The sequence below is a fragment of the Mus caroli genome, unplaced genomic scaffold (assembly GCF_978045245.1).
Source record: "Mus caroli unplaced genomic scaffold, Mus_caroli_1 scaffold_3, whole genome shotgun sequence".
In the NCBI taxonomy this organism is placed as follows: Eukaryota; Metazoa; Chordata; class Mammalia; order Rodentia; family Muridae; genus Mus; species Mus caroli.
In genome coordinates, this window is record NW_028227258.1 from 101,762,888 (window position 1) to 101,784,007 (window position 21,120).

Here is a 21,120-nt window from a genome sequence, read left to right on the forward strand (position 1 = left end):
GCAAGAACTACATTGAAAAAAAAATACACATCTTGAATCCATCCCATTCAAAGCTAAATCCTGACATTTCAATTTTGATGAGTCTCTCTTCAGGATGAGCAGACACTGCTAGTTTCTGCTCTGCTTCAGAGAATAAAGATCAAAAGAATATTCTATCATCTGTGCAACTGGCATTCCTCTCATTACCTGGGGTCCTCCAGTGTTACAAACAAACATCAGGCAAAATGAAAAAGAACTTCTGTCCCCTCTCCAGTTATTTGCGTTCATTCCTTGACATTTTCCTCCCTTCCTACTGACAGTCTATGTCATGACATAACAACATTTTGGTTCTTAGAGAATGGAAGACCTATCCATCTGTAAATGGTTTTCACTAACCAGACCTGTCAATCAGATAAAGACACTATGCTTTTAAAGGTGTTTATATCTAGGTCAACTGTTAATAAAAGCCAGTAGTTATTTGAGCCTGTGGTTCGCATACGTATCATTTAATATATTTTATTAGTGGAGAGTATGACCTTTCTTTTGAAGTTTCTGCAGCATGCTGGGTGTGCAGGTACTTGTATCTTCTCCCATTTTATTTACTATTTTATTCAGAGAGACTTGTGTTTCAGTTGTGACTCAATCCTTTTCTAACAGTGTGACCTTGGGACAATTACATAGTAACATCCACACAATCGCCATTTTCGTATGCTAGCCACTGTGCTAAGTACTGGCACAAGCTGTTTCATTAAATTAAATCTTCATAAAAACTCTGACAAGGAGATAATGTTATTCATATATTAGAGAGAGTGAGACTACAGCTGAAAAAGACTGTAAGTAAATATCCCAAGGTCACAAAGCCAGATACAGAATAAGAGCCTAGAATGACCAGGATGGGGGCTGTGTTCATTTTTCCATCACTGTGCTATTCCAAGGATGAGGAGAGAAGGGGGCACTAGATGCTCAGAATGTTCAAAGATCAATGATCCTGCCAACAGCTTCTGCAGCTACGCTTTCTGGCATCAGTGAGCCCTGGAGTGAAGAACATGGTAGGCTGTTCAACTTCATAAAGCTTCAGTTTTGTCTTCCCCATGGTGCAATAAAAACAGTATCTTGAGTACCTTTCTGTTATATTGACTAATTCCATCTGCAAATGTCTTACAGATATAAAATGATCTCCTATCACCCCTCCACCACCGCCCTTTGCTTCTCCCTCTCATCCCTATCTCAAGTTTTCAAGAAATAAATGTATGTGATTCTAAGGTAGGCAATTTATAAAATATGAAATTAACTAAAAGATTATTTTAATTCTGTAAAACTAACCAATAAGCTTTTAGTTCCACATAAGATGGATAATACATAGGAATGATTTGCTTTTGAGCAGTAAAACTTTATAAATAAACAAAAATGTCAGCAGCTGGTCAGAGCCCTACATTCATCTTTCCGTTGAGTTGCTCTGATGAAATGTAGGTCTGTCCTTTCTTCCTTTTCTACATGGGCATGTCTAGTGAAGGTTGCACACTTTGACTTTCTTATTACATAATATAAACTAAATAACAAGAACTTTATATTTGTGTAATTAAGCACCTACTGTAAATATTCTGCCTATTCCCCTCTGTTTGGAGGCCTCTGCTGCACAAAGGAAGAGGAAACATGGGACGGACAAGCACAGGTTTCAAGCTGACCTGAGTTATGCAGAAACACTCTAACTGGGCCTTATTCTGAGAACAGAGCCATGCACCTTACTATGAACAGGAAAACTAGGATCCTTCTACAATAATTATCATTCATAATTAATTTGCAAGTTTTCGATATTTTTAAGAGTTCACATTCTTATATTCATTTGATTTCTCATCCTAAGAGACAATAAGATTTCTGGAGAAATGTAAGCGGGGTGGACTCAAGGCACATTTAATCATAAAGCAAACTCCTAGCCTTGGACTTCATATCAAGTCTTTTTGTTTTATTTAATGACTAAATGAGTTGCATTGATAACCATTAAGAATAAGAACAATAAAATGCCACCATTGTATTTTGGGTAAGAAGCCAAATATGCATTTTATCTCACTATAAAGACTTCAAAACACTCTAGTTATTCTTTGCAGTCTGGAGGGAATATCACATAGGACAGAACAGAAATAAATACTATTCAATATATTTTCAGTTTGTTAAGTTATTGGTAAGTATATATTTTAATTTTAGTACTAAATTTAGGTTGGTTTTGTAAACAAGAGCCTTAATTTCAATGATAGAGCATTGGTTAAGATATTAAGTTCATAGTTTAAAAAAAAATCAAAGAAGGTAAAAAGATGCTATGAATTGATGGTAAGGTTGAAATCAGAAAATCAGCTCATGGGTTACTGCCTGTGAAATGCACGGTGAAGAGTAAGTTAGAAACGAGTTAGGAGCTGGCTTTGTGCTAGGCTTTGTGCTTCTGCATACATGGTTTGTACTGCTGCCCTCCCACAACTCAGAAACAGAGAACACTAGCACCTAATCCAGATTCTTTACCCAGTCCCAGGTGCATTTTCAATGAGGAATACTGTAAACAGGCCCACATTGTAATCCCACTTGTGATCCCAGCCCTGCAAACTGAGAGACAGAAGTCATTAAGTGCTGGGGCTGGCTGGACTGTAAGAGTAAATTTCAGAAGGGTGGGTATTGGCTGTACTACAAGACCATCTTTTTAAAATAATAATAATAATAATAATAACAACAATAATAAAAGAAAGAAGGGAAGAAAGAAAGGGAGAGAAAGAAAGGCCTAAGAGGTTAGAAGATGTTGCATTGTTCCAGGGCTCTACCGTGCTGCAGGAATGCCAACAAGGCACGAGTGTGTACTCTAGCACTACCCAGATGACAGAGCTGCACTTCTGCTTCCTGGGCAGAATGTAAGGAAACACTCATTTAATAAGTTTTTGGTATTAAATATTAATGGCAAGCTAACTCAAATATAGGTACCTTTATAAACTAAAGGATTGCTACATTATCCTTTAAACCTCAAAAACAATCTTACTAAATATACAGTGATGATTATGACATGGAGAAACAAAATGCTTCAAAATTCCAATTCAAATCATTGAGTACAATTCTTTAAAATCTCTCCAATGCCAATTATTTAATAGGGGTAAAAATAGAATATAAATGTAAAGTTCACCCAGAACCACCCACCTCCAAGAAGTATTTGCAATAAGTAGAGGCCCAATGCAGGACAAGTTTTGTCTATGTTATCATAGTTCTTGGTATTCTCTACGAAAATCCATTTACATTAACCCATGCTTAGAGGTTTTGTTTTCTATGCTTCTGAAACTGCTTCCTAGAGAAATCAGAATCTTACCTTTACATATCTTCTGGAGAAGTTTCCTGGTGTACTCTGAAAATCCTTGAGGTCTATGTCAACAGCCACTCTCTTCCTCCCAAGGCCTTAGAAGTTGGAGAAATCCCAACACCTGCTGCTACCACTGAGTGTGGAGGCTAGGAAAGTTTTAGGGTTTGGATAGCAGGACCACTGAGCCACAGCCAAAGCTCGGGATGCCTTAGCAACTGAAAGCAAGTGTAGAGGGCTCTGTGGTACCCAGCACAGAGCTCAATCGTAGCAGCAGGGGGAGGAATATTCCCCACCCTCACATGGGTTTAGACGCAGCCAACAAGGGACCACGGTTCTGCCAAGGGGCAGTGCCAAGGAGGTAGAGACATGACCAGCCAGCACAAGACCCTGGGAGATGAGCAGCAACCAGCACAGAGCTCAGGTAGCGATTGAGAAGAATCACCAAGGTTCCCACCAGAACACAAGAAGCAATGGAGAAGTGCAACAAAATACAAGGGGGCAGCCATTCACGCATCCCACAGAAAGCCAAAACATGGATGAAGGGGTGGAGATCTAGTTCTAGAAAGAAAAGTGAGGGACACATGTTATAGCATGCCTGTTGGACTAATGTTAACATTTCAAAAGTTGTATGAGATTACTATACTCTGTCATTGCAACCTTAATATTAAATTAATGTACAAATGTAAAAAAAAAAAAAAAATCCCAGGAAGCTGGTCCACAGGCAAGAGGTAAAAAGCCAAAGCTGTCTGGAATTGAAAGAGAAAATAGGAAGACACAGAGATTAAACTCAATTAGTTTCTTTTTTAAAATCTTCTTGAGAAAAAATAATTACTTTCTAATTGTGCAACACATATTTCATCAAGTACATCACTTGCAACCAGAGCCAGAGGAGGGTGAAAGCGGAGTTTGATTAAGTAAAGAATTTGATAGAAAAGAGGCAGGTGTTCCAGGAGTGTACAAGCTGGAGAAGAGCAAGAGATGGAACTAAGAAAGGAGAAAGAAAACCAGAGGGGAAGCAAGTGTGCCAGTTCACTAGGGAGAAGCTCTAATGTACAGGACTCTGCTGACTGCCTGGGCCTCACAACACAGCTCTTCCCATGAAGGTGCAGAGAACTTGATACCTAGTCCTCATGGCTCTTATCTCCCACAGCTTTGAGGAACTTACACTGGGCTGCTTACTCTGAACTGCGAGAGCTAGATCATGCAGGAGACAGTGCTCAGGGTGACTCTGTTTGAAACTTGGAAACCAAGCATAAGCATTGAGAAGCTGTTAACTATATCTAATGTACAGCAAAGGAAAATGACTGAGACAATTTAGCCATCCTGACTTTCTTAAAATTAGAAGCAAGGTAACTCTACAGAGTATTTTAGACTTGTTTTAGACATCTGGACACAGGTGTGAAAAGACCCTATTACACAATAGCAGGTCCCTGTGAGGAACTCTTCACTTCAGTACCAACTTCAAATTCAGAGCAACTAGAATCTACTAATGTTGCATGTAGTTGGTATACGAAAACCCACGGGATTTAGTGAGTATTTAAAATACTCTTTTAAAAACAAGTGTTAATTTCCTTCCTTATTTCCAATGTACACAGTTAAGAATAAATGAAATGAACCTCTTTATTTGAGGGAGTTGAATGTGGTCTTATCATTTCCAGACATTGTATCACTGAGGAAGGCTTAAAAAACAGTGGTTGGACCCTGATGTCTAGAGGAGGGAGGGCGATCGCTTCCATAATGTGGTCCTTGAGATTAAATTCAACAGATCAATTTTACTTGCATTACTGCACCTATATTTTTCAATCCCATCTAAATAAAGCGGTAACAAGAACTTGTTGAAGCAAATGGTGATCTAAAATGGGAAAGTTAATGTATTTATTTATAAACGTTTTTAGACCACATGTATGTCATTCAGTAGAAATAAAAAGTAGTTGTTTTGTGTAAATAAAATGTGCTAGTAAATAAGTTGGAACATAAGATGTTTGAATAAATGTTAAGCATTAAATACTCCTAACAAATGCATCAAGAACTATATCCCAGCATCACCTACATAATACCATAAGGAGGCAGAGAATGATAATGATGGGGTGGGGGTGCCAACTCATAAAGGGTGCCAACTTTGCTAAAAGTGAAAAGAAATTTCAGCATGTTTCTTTCTATGTCACTTGACAGATTCTTTACTATTTAAGTTCTCAAATGTAATTATTGCAGATTTTTAGAGACAATAACTTAAACATCTATCAATACAGGATGATTATTCTAGGAAAACTTGCAGCCTATAGTCTGTAGCCTTATAAAAACTTAAAATTAGTATTTCTTCCAATTAATAAAATGAACACACAGGTAATGGGTACCTTATTAGCATCTGAGATGAATTATGGTAAATATAATTTTATATAAAAAATAAACTATTTTGAAGATAGAAAATACTAGCTCATTCAGAGTCTCAAAGCATAAATACAATAGTAAGGTACAGCCTGTACAACTATCTGATTCATAAAGCATGTATTATACTAATTTACTTACAAAATTATCTCTGTCTAAAAATAACATTTCTGGCAAAAATCATGCACATCAATTAATTTCATTTAAAATGTGTACTCAACTAGTATGAATAAAGCAGGAGTACAATTAGAAATGAAAACAAATTACTTTCATCTAAGAAAGTCTAGCTGTGACTCGAGTAAAGGACAGAAGAGGTAGAGACTCAAGCAGTCTATGGGGATCTATGCCCCATTTGCTGAACTGTGCATCAGTTTGGGAATCAACGTTATGTGTGAGTCAATGCCAGCAGTGCTCATGAAACATAAGCAGGCTATGGATGAGGGCACTAAAGCGTGGAATGTGCTCCCAAAGTACACAGCCTCAGAAGCCTTCTTCCCATGGAATTCTGCACAACTAGCCTGCCTCACTTTAGCTTAGTTAATTGGCTTCCAGTTTGCCTCATTTACTCACCAGCATCTATCAGACAACGCCATGCTTCATCTTCAATGGATAATACAGTTTCTGCTTGCCAAGGTGCCATGAAAAGGATCTAAGATGGATCCCTTAACCAACACCTCTCATGTAACTGCTATGGCACTGAGAGTTAGGGGTCTGCTGGTCAGCCATGCTTCCATTCCCCGGTATCAGGAGCAGTGGGTGGCAGCAGTAGCTTGAGTTCTGTTAGAGCCATACCCAGTAAGATGCTAGCCCGAACATTCTTGTTAATTCCACATTCACACAGACTACCCATGTGTTTGCACTTATCCCACACCAAGTGCCAAGGCAGGTGTCTTCTTGTGATCATACCTAAATCTGCTCTCCAAGCAAGTGATATAAACAGTTACTAGGAGATACTCAATTTCCAATTCTATACAGAAAACTACTCTCAAAGGTTTATCTTATGGCAACCTCAATAGCCCTTTCATAATTTACTTCCTCCTCATTCCTAGTAAGCAAATTAACTGCCCTAAAACCTGTCACTGAAAGAGACTTACCATGTAAAATAATTGCTACCCTGAGATTTTGCTCAGTTTTAAAATCTACTCTTATCTGCCTTCCTAGCATAGAAAGTTCTCAAGGGTTACTGTTTTCATAATCTGTACAACACCCCGACTACATGAGGAGATATCAGTTCTTGCAACATTTACAGAATGAGCAATGCTCCTCTGTTCCCATAATGTATTTCCATTCTGATGTTACTGATCATTTCTTTTCACCAGAATATGATTGGACAACGGCATGTGGGAGCATTGCTAGCAAGGTATCTAGATGAATTGCTAGAAATTCAATCCTAGAAATAGAAAAGATACCTAGATTTATTTCTTAGGAACTTAAGAACTTCAAGAGGAAATGAAAAAGATTAACATGTTTCTATCCCAGACTTATTAGAGAATCATGAACACTAATGCATGAATTTTCTGCATAGTAGAAAATTGGCCTTATTGGTGAAACGACAACATTGTGAACTAAGACTCTTGGCATGTTTCTCTGGTGTTTTACCTCAACACAGCAAGGTGAATGCTAGATGTAAGAAGTGTCACAATCCTTGAAAAGCAGGAAAAATGTAGACTTTGGAATGCAAAGCACCTGCAAGACTGTTCTTCCATCCTCCTGAAGACTCTTGAAAACTGACTACTGGAGCTCTTCAGAGCGGGAGTGATAAATACCATGATTAGCTAGAACTGTGGTGGGAAGAGGACCTGCAAATAAGTCTACACAGAGGAACAAATTTCTCTCACATGTTTTATGCCTGTCAGATGTTAGGATGTGAAGAACATATCTAGTTGTCACATTTCTCAAAATAGACCCTAACTTCGGTGGCCCCACGGGACTAAAGCATTGTTACCAGTAGTGCCTCTTCTGCAGGAGAACCGCCATTGCTGCAGTCACACTTACACATTCCCAGCTCTGCCCATGCAGTTCATTAAATGCAAAGCTGAGACCATAATTATGAGTTCAGATGGAACTTAAGAAATTTAAAGGTCATCCCATGACATATGAGCTGAAACCAACTTTGACCCAGGGCTTCCCTGAAGATTCAGCAGCTGAAGTGACCTTCCTTGAGTGAGCTGCTGAGGACACAAGACTGTCAGACCAGACAGTTCAAATCATGCAGACAGGTCCCTAATGTTAGGGCAAAAATAACACAGAAGCCAACCTGTTTCTTTCACTGGCTGTGAGCCTGACTCATGCTATTTTGGGGCAGCTACTGCTTGGTTAGGCAAAACTAAGGAGGAGAATCTATGGAAACTTTAGGAGGATATTCTTTTGATGAACTTTCCCTCGGTTATAATTTAGTCATAAGCTTTATGAAATACAGCCCCTGGGCAGCATTTACCAACAACTTATTGTGGTGCCTATGTGGACTCCCTTCAAATGACATACCATGTAAAGGTTTACTTATTCTCAATTATTTCTAAAATCAAAATAAAAGGAGGTGGAGAGTGCAGTAACCCTGGATAGTGGTGTTGATATCACATAAAATGAGCTTGATTATTCACGCTAATAACAGATTTAAATCTGTTCCAGCCTCTACGTATAACACTGGATATAACAAATAAAAATATGCTAAAGAGTATATTTTTCCATATTGTCAGTAAGGGAAATAAAGTAACTGCATAGATTTTTTTTTTTTTTGCATAAGATAGATTAAAGGATTTATTTGTAAGACACATCTCATGATGAGGCCCAAGTTGCCAATGACTTTTGAGATTCATATCCAACCCCCTAAACAAATTATCTTGTTATCTTGGCATTAGTGAGTGATAACTAGGAGAACCCATCAGTTATTTATGCAGTCATGCAAACATATATAAATTATGGTTTTTCAGCATATCCAGAACTTGTTCAATCGCCATATACTTATTTCTTGCTGATGCTAGGGCAGTGGAAGTATTAAGATTCAAGCTTAAGTAACTAGTTATGTAAATATTTCACTCACACACACACACAAAAGAAATAAGAATAAGAGAAAAGCCAGTATCTGTGTACAAATAAGCTAAGCCCCTCTTATATTCATGAGCTATGACTGGGCCCATTCCCTCTGCTTAATTCTTTGAATAGGCTTCATTTGGAAACAAATGTATTAATAACAAATATAACAAGTAAAGGGCACACAAGTCAGAACAGATGAGGTTTTAATGCACTCCCATAGTGAAAACAAAGATTCCCCCAATATTTAATAGGGAGTGAGTTGTGTGGGAACCGCTAACCTGACAGTGGGAAAGTCTAGCCACACCACATAGACCCCTGAGTCATTTGTCCTCACAATTTTATGCTTTAAATAAAGTCCCCAAGTGACTCAGGATGACTTACTGTGTCCACACCAGGAAAAGGGAAGACTTTCGGTGTCGGAGATAGCATTCGTCTGTACAGTTTAGAAAACAAACATTTCCCTTTCTATTATGCATGGGGCAGGGGAGTCAGGAAGAGTTGGTTGTTTTAGTGTACTTTCAGTGTTTGTATTACCTGGTTATGTTGTTAGAGGTTAGAATTTATCTCAGCAAATTTTGGGCACATGAACAATAGAAGTATTATAATTGATTAAAAAAAAAAAGCCAGCAGATCAGAATGGCTCTCTGCATTCTGCAGTTTCCTGAGTACAATGATACAAAATTATATATTCCATATAGCTATACAGAACAAGATGAAATCTAAGTCTCTAAATTAAGTGAATTTTCTCTTATTTGAATATGCATCACTCCTTTTTACTTTTAACTGGAAAAGGTATATTTTTCCAAATAGAGCAGATTGTGTCCTCAATATTAAAAATACTTGACATAATTTATAAGAATTACTAAGAGATGTACAAGTTCAAATCATATGTCTGTTAAAAATTGATATATATGTAACACAACAAATGACCTCACCAAGTGGTATAAGGAAGAGTGTTTCTGCTATTACCCACTTTCCTTGTAAGCTAGAAATATGGCATTTAAGTCAGTTGGGCCATACTTGGCTAAAGAGTATACTAATAAAAAAAATAGCATGTCATATGGTTTTTATATTACTGCATCCAGGTCATTCTATTATTGTTGCCTGTTTTTGAGGCAGGCATCGTATTATTCACATTTGACAAGTGAGGAGACTCAATAAAACCAGTTTCTGGAATATCCCTATTCCTTTTACTATGAATGGAAAATTAATAGAATTTCAATAAAATGTACACACACACACACAGAGAAAGAGAGAGGGAGAGGGAGAGGGAGAGGGAGAGGGAGAGGGAGAGGGAGAGGGAGAGGGAGAGGGAGAGGGAGAGGGAGAGGGAGAGGGAGAGGGAGAGGGAGAGGGAGAGGGAGAGGGAGAGGGAGAGGGAGAGGGAGAGGGAGAGGGAGAGGGAGAGGGAGAGGGAGAGGGAGAGGGAGAGGGAGAGATAACTGTCTGCTTTCCAGTTATAGAGAACCGTTTTTATAAAATATACAGGTAATGACTACTAGTACTTTTAAAAGCTCACAGAAATAGCTACTAGAATATTTGGATACCTATACTTCTTAAGTTGTGGATAAATGTTCTCTATAAGCAAATGTTATTTCAAAGAGCACACACAAATGAGACACCCAGAGCACTTCTATTTACATGCAATATATATCTGAATGGAGTCTCAGGGTGTGGTGAAAGACAAGCAAGGCTTTCTTTCCCTGGACAACCAACCTAGCAGCCTGAGCTAAGAGGCTCAACTCTGCTGAGGACCACACCATCAGCCTTTTAGTGTCAGCTTCTTTAAACTCAAGCCTAACATTTTCCTGCTTTCAATCCAGTCACTGATTTTGAAAACTTTATATTTGTGTCTTTGGTGTTGCGGCATTACCTGTTTTTGCTAGTGTGGCTCCCAGGGGTTGGGATGTGCATATTAGACAACACCCTGCTTGAGCTCCTCTTCTCCTTGCCCCACCCCCACCTTTTCCATCTACAAGTGACTAATCTTCCTGTTGTAGTCTGTCAGTTCTTCTCCTGGTACTTTTCTGTGTTGTATAACATTTACTTTTGCCAGTTGTTTTTGGAACTCCTGTCTCTGTGGGACTAGCCTTCCATTTTCCACAGTTTGAAACTGTCATTACTTATGACTTAGTGAACTTTGTCATGAATTTATGTGCTATTCATATGAAAATATTTCCTCCAGGTAAAACTACAATTAGTATTTGAAGGATATAAATATCTATTTGTAGATCTTTAACTTTAAATTCAGCCAATCCTTGGTGTTACCAGAGACTACACCTAGCTTTCTATGTTTTCCCTCTTTTAAAATGTCCAGAAAAGGTAACCCAGCCAAGGATACAAATACCATTTGATTTAAAATATCTCTTCCTGATATCTCTCTGTAGTATCATAAACATATCTACATACGATTAAAAAAAATCAATGTGATGCTTCTATATTGTCTATGTTCCTATTGCAAAATATATTTTATGCCAAGAGATTATCTTTCATTTTAACCTCAGCTGGATTATAGTACCTAACCATAAGTAAAGGAACTATTTCTGGACGATAGAAGACATCAAAAATGCTATCACTGCTTAATACATGCTAAAATCGACAGAACTTCCCCAGGGCTGCTGAGACAGCTGGGCTGGAGGAAGTGCTTGTTGAACAAGCCTAGTGCCAGAATTTGCCGTTGTCTAGTCTACTGAACATTGGGGAAGAGAGCTGACCCTACAAACTAGCTCTCTAGTAGGCACAAGATCACCTGGGTATAATCAACCACAAATGAATCACCTAAAACAGTAACAATAAATGAAGTTCTTAGGCAACTACATTTCTACTACATTTCTAACAAAACAGAATCATAAATGCTAATCCCAGATTTCCATAGCACACTACGTGTTTACTATCCAACAATTACCTTAAGAACCCCAGACTTCTCTTTATATGTACAAAACACACATTATAAGAGGTAACAAAACCACTACCATTTCTTCATTATTTCCTAAGGCTAGAAGCCAGCTGAAGCTCAGATAGCACTACATGGAAGCCTTATAGGCACTTCCCATTTGCATTAGTCTGAGGGGGGTTTCCAGTACTCTTGACTCTAATTTTACTTCTTCAAAATTATTAGTTTAAATGAAACTTCCTTTACTGTAACATGTTAGGTCCCAAATAGTCATTTCTGTTTCTCTGGGTCAGTGGGAGTTACTCACCAACCCCCAATCCTCTGACTGTCATGATATTAAATAATAAAGTCAAGGAATTTGAAGTCAGCTAAAAATACTGATTTTAATACATGAAACCAAATATTAGAATAAGGAAAACCAGATTTACATATGGACTTTTTTTCATTTGTCTTATGTTTTTCATTTGCATCATAAACACAAAACAAACCCAAATGGGAAAAAAAAGAGAGAGAGAGAGAGTCAAATCCTAAGGAACAGATCTGTGCTAAACAGAAACAAAGTGTCAGAGGACTCCTGATATCATGGAAATGTAATGTCACCAAAATATATTATCATAAAAAAGATCAGGAGAAGCAATTCAAAGATTTTTCCCAAAAGAAAAGTCTTGAAATGTATTAGAATAATTTGATGGAGCCTAGACTCCAGCTGGCTAGCATAAGCTGCAAGCCTGACCCTCCAGCTCTGGGTTCTGCAATGCCTGGGATGCCAGGCGTGAGCACTTCTGCTGCTTCATCTCAGGCTCCAGGTCTGTGGTCCAGGCCTGTGGTTAGCAAGATAGCCCATTACCCACTAAGAAGCATCATAACCTAGAATAAGATACGTGTAAATTTGTTTAGATCTTGTATTAGAAGATATTTGATTTAAATGTTGATAAAACTCATGCATATCCCCAGTATAATACAAATTACATTGCATAGTGTCTTATAAAACTGAAGAAGAGCACTTGTTTAGAAATTTTCTAGTAGTAACGTAGGAGGAACTGCATAATCAAAAGTTAAACCTTCGTAATCCTTAAAAAATATCGTGATTCTACAACATGATCAACAATGAAGTAAAAACACTGGGTCCAACCAACCCTTGGTCTTGTCCCAAGAGTCAAGAAGAAATGACAGATTTCAGTATCCTTAGTGGGGATAATTGAAGTTATACCTTTTGCTATGATGAAATAACAAGTATACAGGACCTTGTAAGAAGGATTATCTCACAAAACCAAATGGCATTGGAAGTAAACTCAACTTTGGATTCATTTTCTAGTATGCAAAAAGCAAAGAAAATAGAAACGCTATATAGAAGCAGTTAGTTGAATTTATAATTTTAGACATTTTATAGGACAGAGGCAAAGGACATTAGGGGAAAACAGGAAGCAAGAATTGTTATTACTGGATACAGCATCCAAATGGAATATAAAATGTTTGTTAGAGGCTGACCTGTGTAAATCACACACACACACACACACACACACACACACACACACACATACACACACACACTTTAACGGAATATGATACTAAAGAACACCATCAGTGATCAGAAAGCTAAAGTGAAAGTGAGACTGGCATGTTCCCCGTTTGGCGTACGGTAAATCTGTTGCTGACTTGTGAGTCTGGTTTTCAGAAGCCCACACTGACCTACCAGAATCCACTGCTTACCTGGACGCTGAGAGCAAATGGGATTCGTTACTCTGATACACTTAGCACACGTACATGAAAGGTGCTTCTGGAGTCACTGATTGTCTATTACATGCTACATTTTTTTAAAAGTCCCAATTGTATTACCCAAAATATTTTATGAGGTCAATTTAATTATTGATTTATACTCCTAATGCTTATAAATGGTAAGGGAAAGGTCATGTTTTCAGTATTCTGCATTAGGGAGAAAAACTCACAAATTTGATTAAAGAGAAAAATCAATCCATAATATTGCTGTCTAGCTTGTAAAATAATTCAGACAATCTCATTAGTCAAATCAATGTATTTTTCAGTCCAATAGTACAGAGAACAGAATATACATATATGATGTTTGTCATTGTGCTACTCCAACTTACTTAAATATGTTCAATTAAAATATTATTAGCATTTTATGTTCATGACTGTTTTCATAGCTTGGACACTGTCTTCCAAATCATTATTTCTTCAATATATAATATATGACCTACCTGTTGTGATGGGATTAACTGGTTATTTTAATCATACAAATGGAGGAAAGATTGGGTGTGAGGTGAGAGTTAACTTATTTTGATAATGTTGTATACTCTACCCAGCTTGACATCCAACACAACTCAAATGGTATCTATTTGCAGCCTATCCTGTGCTAGTCACTTGGGTAGGATATTTTACAGGTGACTATGGCATATCCTTTGCTTTTATACGTTTCCAGACAGGACTGAGTTAAAAACCTCACAGAGATAGTTAGTGGAAGAACAGAAAGTTTTGCCGTGTCTTTCTTTTGCTGAATTTTATACAGTAAAATAACACAATAAAAATATCACTCCACTTTTAAATTACTGATATTGTTTTCAGGGCTGACCATTCGGTATTACATAACCAATTGGCACCTTCTCCTCTGGAGTAGATTATTTCTTCTGTTCTAAGCAGACCTGAGTGTATATACACACAAGTAACAGGTACTATTATACAGACTACTTATGTCATGTTTATGTATTTAGGAACACACTTATACACAAAGACACATTAATGTCAGTAAAAGAAAAGGAGGCCATGAGTTTACACAGGGAGTGAGACACATAAGCAGGTCTGGAGATAGGAAGAAGAGGGGGCAGCTATATGACTATATTTCAAAAATAATATTTTAAAATGTTTAAAATATTTCTAGAGTGTACCAATAGTACCTGGATTTTCAAAAATGTAAATGAAGAAACTGCAGATTAAGGACTAAGAGGGCCTCTTAGGAAGAAAATGATAGGTCCAGATTTTTAAAGGAAAGAACAAAAATCCTCAAGAATTTAAAACTAGATTTGACTAAATTTTCTGTTAGAGTTAATATGCTACCTTGCCAAAACACAAAACTGCAGTCACAATATATAATATCTCACAGCCTGATGAAGAGTGGCATTCCAAGATCCACCACTGCCTCTTGGCCTTTTATTTTCCAACTTTCAAGATTAGAAAAAAAAAAGACTGGCTCCGTAATTAGCAACAACCGAAATGGATGTAGTCTGAAGGCCTAGTCCACACTCATCTCCTTTGAGCACCAAGAGAACAAAGGTTCATTGATCTGAGGTAGACAACTGCTGCACAGCAAGGAGAGATGGCTTACAAAGCTGTATGTTCATAGGATTTCAATAAGATTTATCTCCTCTGATCATATACACAGTAAGAAAGCAGGAAGCATGAACAACCAAGGAACAGCAAGACTTATTCTCAGGGAGATAAAAACTGTGAGGGGCCTTGACAAGAGGCAGGAAGTGCCCAGCATATCACAGTGTTCTGGTGAGGATTGCAGTATAGCCAGCTACATAAATAATTATTCCACTCTAACCCTTAATAAGCCTCAAGTGCTAAATTTTTAATCCATCTTGATGATCCCTTTTCAAAGTGGATAACTGTAGATACTCCAGAGTCAGATGCTTGAGTGCAGAAGTGCTGGCACTAGCACTCATCTAGAGGGTTTTTCTCTCTAGAAACTCTCATGACATACACAGCATGACTTCTAGCATCACACCTCTCTAAAGGGCTCCAAGCAGGTTAAGAATAGGAGCCAGTAAGCACCTAGCAGAGTCTATGTCTTTGGGTTCTTCCTTCAACTTCAAATTTAAAAAGAAAAATAGAAACTATAAAATATCTGGACTTAGAAGATAAAACATTTTTATATTATTATAATATGGAGAATTTTATGCATAGCATAGATATGTGAAACTCTGTAAAGAATGATATCCCCTTTTTTAGTGTTATTTATTCTGTATTGAAGGCAACAGTGATATAACTGTGGTCTGGATTCTAGATGTTAATCATATAACAAAACTATGAAAGGTGTTCACATTATTCTCAACATAGTGTTCGTATGTTGTGAAAGTGAACCCTAATAATGTGACCATTTCTCCATGCACAGCTGCCAGAGGCTAAACATTGTGCTGTATGAAAGCCCCACAGTTCCTCCAACACACATTCAGGAGTGGGTGCTAATATTTTTACCCAAATAACTGAATCATGCCACTGCAATGAGCAATATATCACTCTACAGAGACATGGGGTGTACAGGCAGCCAAAGAGGTAGGACCCAACAAGAGCCAATTGCAAGATAACATAAACAATAGCATGCACACACACACACACAAAAAAAGGGGCCTGGTCCAGAAATTCACTCACAGAATAAAAAGGATCCTCTACTCTGCCAGAATGAGTCAGAGGTGCATGAAACCTTGTAGAGAACTATATATGTAAGCTATGGGTGAAACCTCTTCCACAACAGCAGCTATGCTCCTTAGAGGAGAGGCTGACAACTGCAGAACAATGATTTCCCTAAAACTGAATTTAAAATCATTTTTGATCAGCTAAAAATTATTGGCCATAATTAGGAAAAAATATTGCTTTCAATTCAATGAATATCAAGGATATTCCAGGAACCACATATACAGGGTTATCAAGACAAGTCTGGTAAACTTCAAGGCCTTTAGAGCTTATGAGGAAAAATAGGCAGATTGACAATAAAATTCAACAAAATATAGCCTACTCTATAATACATAATATCTAAGGAATGTGTATGAAAGAAATACCCACACTATGAAGGATTCTCAATTGGTAGCTGTCACAATGTCGGGGCTTTTAGGAGTAGGTTATTCAAGCAGGTTACAGTTTGATAAAATCAAAATGGCATTCTTTAAGAATCCACTGATCATGTAGAATTCAACATTCTAGATATCACAGCTGATATTAAAAACTTATAATGTGCACATGTATAGATAATGATAGATACATAGATGAATAGACAGATAAATAGATATGTATGTATCTATATGTATGCATACATTTGTTTGGAGAATTTGTTGTTGGAGACAAAAACAGGGTATGGATTTTGACACTACCAACACACAAGGCATCAGATTATTTAAAAAATTCTCAGCTAGAATGGGCCTAAGAGTGAATTGGAGCTGTAAGTACTGATGATGCTATTCTCATAAAATGAAGACAGTATCATCAGGTTTTTTTATTTGACTTGGCAAGTACCTGTGTTTCGAGGTCCTGGTGACCTTGACAACTTTATGAACATAATTAAGCTTGTCCCTTTCCACTCCTTGTTATGGTAATATATAAAGTGGGTGTGGCACATGGCCTCATTCCTTAAGCTTCTTCTAATTAATACTTGCAGCAATCTGTGGTTCACTTGAGTTTAATGCTGAAAGTGGCAAAGGAAAAACTCATCTCTAGGCACTAAGAAAAACCATTAAAAATCCCACGAATAATCTAAGTACAAAGAATATCAAACCTTAAACATAAAGCAAAAACGCTTAGATTCTTCTCTACCTCCAAGGTTTTCAATCTTAAGGTGTTTTGTTTTTGTTTTACTTCACATTAATTATTTGAACATCTGACTACTCAATGAGTTCTTTCTATTAGTTACTCTGATAAGGGCTTCATGCAGCCAGTGAAATCTACTTTTCCTTCCACATTACTCCAAAATGTTACTAGTATCTTCTCTCGTAATATAAAAATAGGGTAGGCTATATAAGACATTTTACATCCTGACCCAATACAGAAAAGCACAATAATTACAAAAAGCTAACAAGCCTTTATAATTTGACAGCTCACTGCAATCTGTGTATTTTCTGAGTCTGTATTGATTTAGTGCTATTCCTCAAATTGGCTTAACAGTGGGTCACAGCTTAGAACTGAGATTGCAGCTCTTCCTTTCACAGACCTAAGCAGTAATGATCAACCTGGGGTCTAAATCCATCAAGCTCACGCAAAGCACTAGTGTAGGTGAACAGCCTCTGCTGGACAATGCATCTTTCAAACTACTGAGAACAAGATCTCTAAACCCATAAGCAAATGGCGTTCCATCGATCAAGACCTATTTTAATTCAAATGCAGTATTGAACCAGACGGTGGAAGAGATTTACAATAACTCTGTACAGCTAAAACACGTTATCTTTCTGCTTATGCTGATATGGGTTTATTTATGTTACTAGAAAGTAACACACACTTCATGAAGTAAAATCTCCATAGTTCCAACATGACGACCCAAATAACACTGGCAAGGAATGGTATTACAGAGTTACCTGCTGGGTTCCATGACCTACTCATCAACTTTAAATGCATTAAACAGGGTGCTTTCGGGAAAGTTTTCAAGATAAATACATTTTACTGTTAATACTGAGCTCAAAGTGCATGTAGTTCCATACTTGCCTTTTAACCACAATGCTAATCTGCTGATCTCTGGAATAGTTACTAAGAGAAGCACTTTTTCAACTCATTATAAACATGGCTTCCTTGGAAGGTGACTTTCCAAGGCATCTATTAGTTGTCTGGTGCACAGCATCTCTCCTAGTCTCTCTACCTTTAAGACACCCTATCACAAGTCTACTGCTAAAATCCCAATGAGAGCGACTGAGGTAAATATTTAATACGCATTCCAAAATTTGGTCACTTTTTAAAAATTTATACAGTTGTCAAACAAGTCAGGGACAGCAAAAGGCTGTGGGGTCAGAATGCCCTGGCACGTGTTACTATTAGGCAAGTGTTCTGCTTCAGTTCAACCAAAGCAAATTAATTTCAAAAACATCAAAGAAAACTGGGACCATAATGTCACTTAGGATTAACAAAGCATGCCTTTATTCAGAGAGAGCAAACAAGAGAGGGAGTGTAAGCATAACCATATGCACATTTACTACTGATGTTATCTAGAGAAACTTGGCTTCTGAAAATGGTTCTTTAACACTGGCTTGCCTCATACCTTGGAGCTGAAGGGTTGAAAAAACTTTTCCATGAATTGGAGCCAAGTGAGTTGTTAGAATAAAAAATAGCGTTCATTAGCAGACAAGAGTGACCATAGTTAGTGGCAGTCTAAGGTAGCTTTCATGTGTGTGTGTGTGTGTGTGTGTGTGTGTGTGTGTGTGTGTGTGTGTACAGAGGTGGGGTGAGAATTATCTAACGTTTGGGAGCTATGGAGGGGGCTCTGTCGAGGGGAATAGGTATCTATGTGTCTATATTTCAGGTGCACTCAGTAGACATAGATGAGCAATGTGGGATATGTCTGCTAGATGTGGAAACCAAATCAGAAAGTTCTAGGTTCAGTGACAGACCATCCCTCAGCAAATAAACTGGAGAGCACCTGAGTGACACATCAGATATAAAACTGGCCTCCATTTGTGTGGGTTTGCACAATGTGCATGTGCACCTACACACACAGCAGACAGACACATGCAAAAAAAGAAAAAGAAGTTGGGAAAATCAGTTTACGAATATCAAAGAAGATAAGTAAATATTAGCCCTATCTGTTCCATTTTATAAAAAATTATGAAACAGGAAACAATCCAGTAAGTAAATAAACTATCTCATCTAATCCCCAACTTAATCCTTAGCTTATTTTTCTATTTCTACTACACCCCAAATATCAACACATTGTGCAGCTCAGTTTCCTTCCTGTTATAGATCCTATAATACAGTTTTACCATGAAACCACTCTGAAAGACAAGTGAGATTTTCTCAAGATAAAACTAAGCATTTTGTGGTGCTTAAACCATTAATTTTTATAAGAAAATGGAAGTGAAATTTCAAATCTTAGGCATCTGCTAACTCACTACAAAGCGATTACAGAATTCCTGGCTGGTCTGATTCTGCCACTTCAAGCAACTCCTAGAGATCTGAAAATAAATTTTATTTTCCTGCCCTCAGAGGTATCTGCTTTTTTCCCTAATAGTCTCTCTACGTAGTAAATACCCCCAAATAGCCTATTCAATTAGAAGTCTACAAGCAAATCCACTGAACACATACCTGAACCTCCTTTAACATCAAATCATAAACCTAACTCATTGGCACACACATAATCAATACGCAACACTCCAGCATGGGCAATAACCAATAACTAAGAAGGCAGCACATACGTCATACTTAGGATGTCACTGAAACTTTTACATATAAGGCTGTTCCCTTGCTCACAAAAAAGAAAAGTAAAAGCATTTATTCTTCTCTTACCCAAGTCACATCTTACGCTTATGAATTAGGTTAATACCTTGGATACCTTGGGTTATATTAATACCTAACACCACTGCCCTGTTAATTACAAGTACAAGAGAAAAAATGAGGTTGGAACAATCATAATAGTTGGATATTACTTTTAAACCATAAAGGAAGGAGTGTAGATGGATCTAAGGTTTATACTCTATGCTATCAGAAACCCTTTGGAATCTGATGAAACCCCAACTGAATCTATAGTTTGAGATATACACATTAAAAAGATCAAAGGAAGAAGATAATAAAATACAAAAAGGAAGATTTGAAGTTGATGCTGTTTGTGCAGGAACTTTGTTGAATAAATATATATCTTACATTAACAATTGTGGATTATAGGGAGATGACTTAGTGGTTAAGAGTCCACCCCATTGTTTTAAAGGACCCAATTAGTGCTTCTAGCACCTAGACTACAAGGCTCATGGTCATCTGAAACTCCATCTCCAGAGATCTAATACCTCTGGTCTCTATGAACACCTATATTCACACATGTATATACACAAATGCATAAACACACACACACACACACATATAATTAAAAATGAAATCTTTCAAACACATGAGTCTTTTAGGATGAAATTCACATACTGCATTTGAAATGTAAAATATTAATTATTTATTGTAGAACAGCACAGAACTAAAGAGGCATTTGTATTAAATAGGATTAAAGTCAGAACAGATGACTATAACTATTTTCCATTCATAGATAACTACGTTTATTAAATGAATTTTAGGAACGGATGAAATTTATTGTGCTAATACTGACTCGTTAGCATGAAGTTGTGCACATGCTCAGTTTGGGGGTTGTCTCCTGTTAAGGAAGGGTAGGTAAATAAGCTACTGTGTAACAGTGCACAGTTAGACCTATGTCATAGAGAATGGTTTAGATTTCACAATGGAACAATGCACAGTAACCTACTGACAGTGTAATATGCAAAACAGTCACATTTATTCTAACCTAAGGCAAGGCTCCTCATACAAAGGGAAGTCATAATGTAGACTGACTACCAACATTCAGACCAAAACAATATGAATGCCTCTTGTGTAGAGTATATCCATACATTTAGTGATGCATGTAATATATTTTATTGAACCCTCTTACCAAGCATCAGATTCATGTTATAAATGAGAAAAAAAAATTGCATGAGACAATCAAGAGTCTGAAGTCACAGGAACTCCTCTGCAATAAAAGCCCTGGCTGGATCTATTTACAAGGCCTTGTCTGTGCCATAGAAAATAGGTTTGTTGTTTGTTT

At 37.4% G+C, this 21,120-nt stretch overlaps 1 protein-coding gene across 30 annotated transcripts in view; it reads right to left on the minus strand.

Annotated features, from left to right (window-relative positions):
* The window catches only part of Mbnl1 (muscleblind like splicing regulator 1), a 164,163-nt gene that overhangs the window by 79,760 nt on the left and 63,283 nt on the right, over positions 1 to 21,120 (minus strand). The window contains exon 3 of one of the 30 annotated variants that reach the window (XM_085835861.1): positions 3,317 to 3,865. The exons of the other annotated variants lie outside the window; for them this stretch is intronic. The gene's annotated coding sequence lies outside the window, so the exon portion shown is untranslated. The remainder of the gene's footprint in view (positions 1 to 3,316; positions 3,866 to 21,120) is intronic. 30 annotated transcript variants of the gene reach the window in all.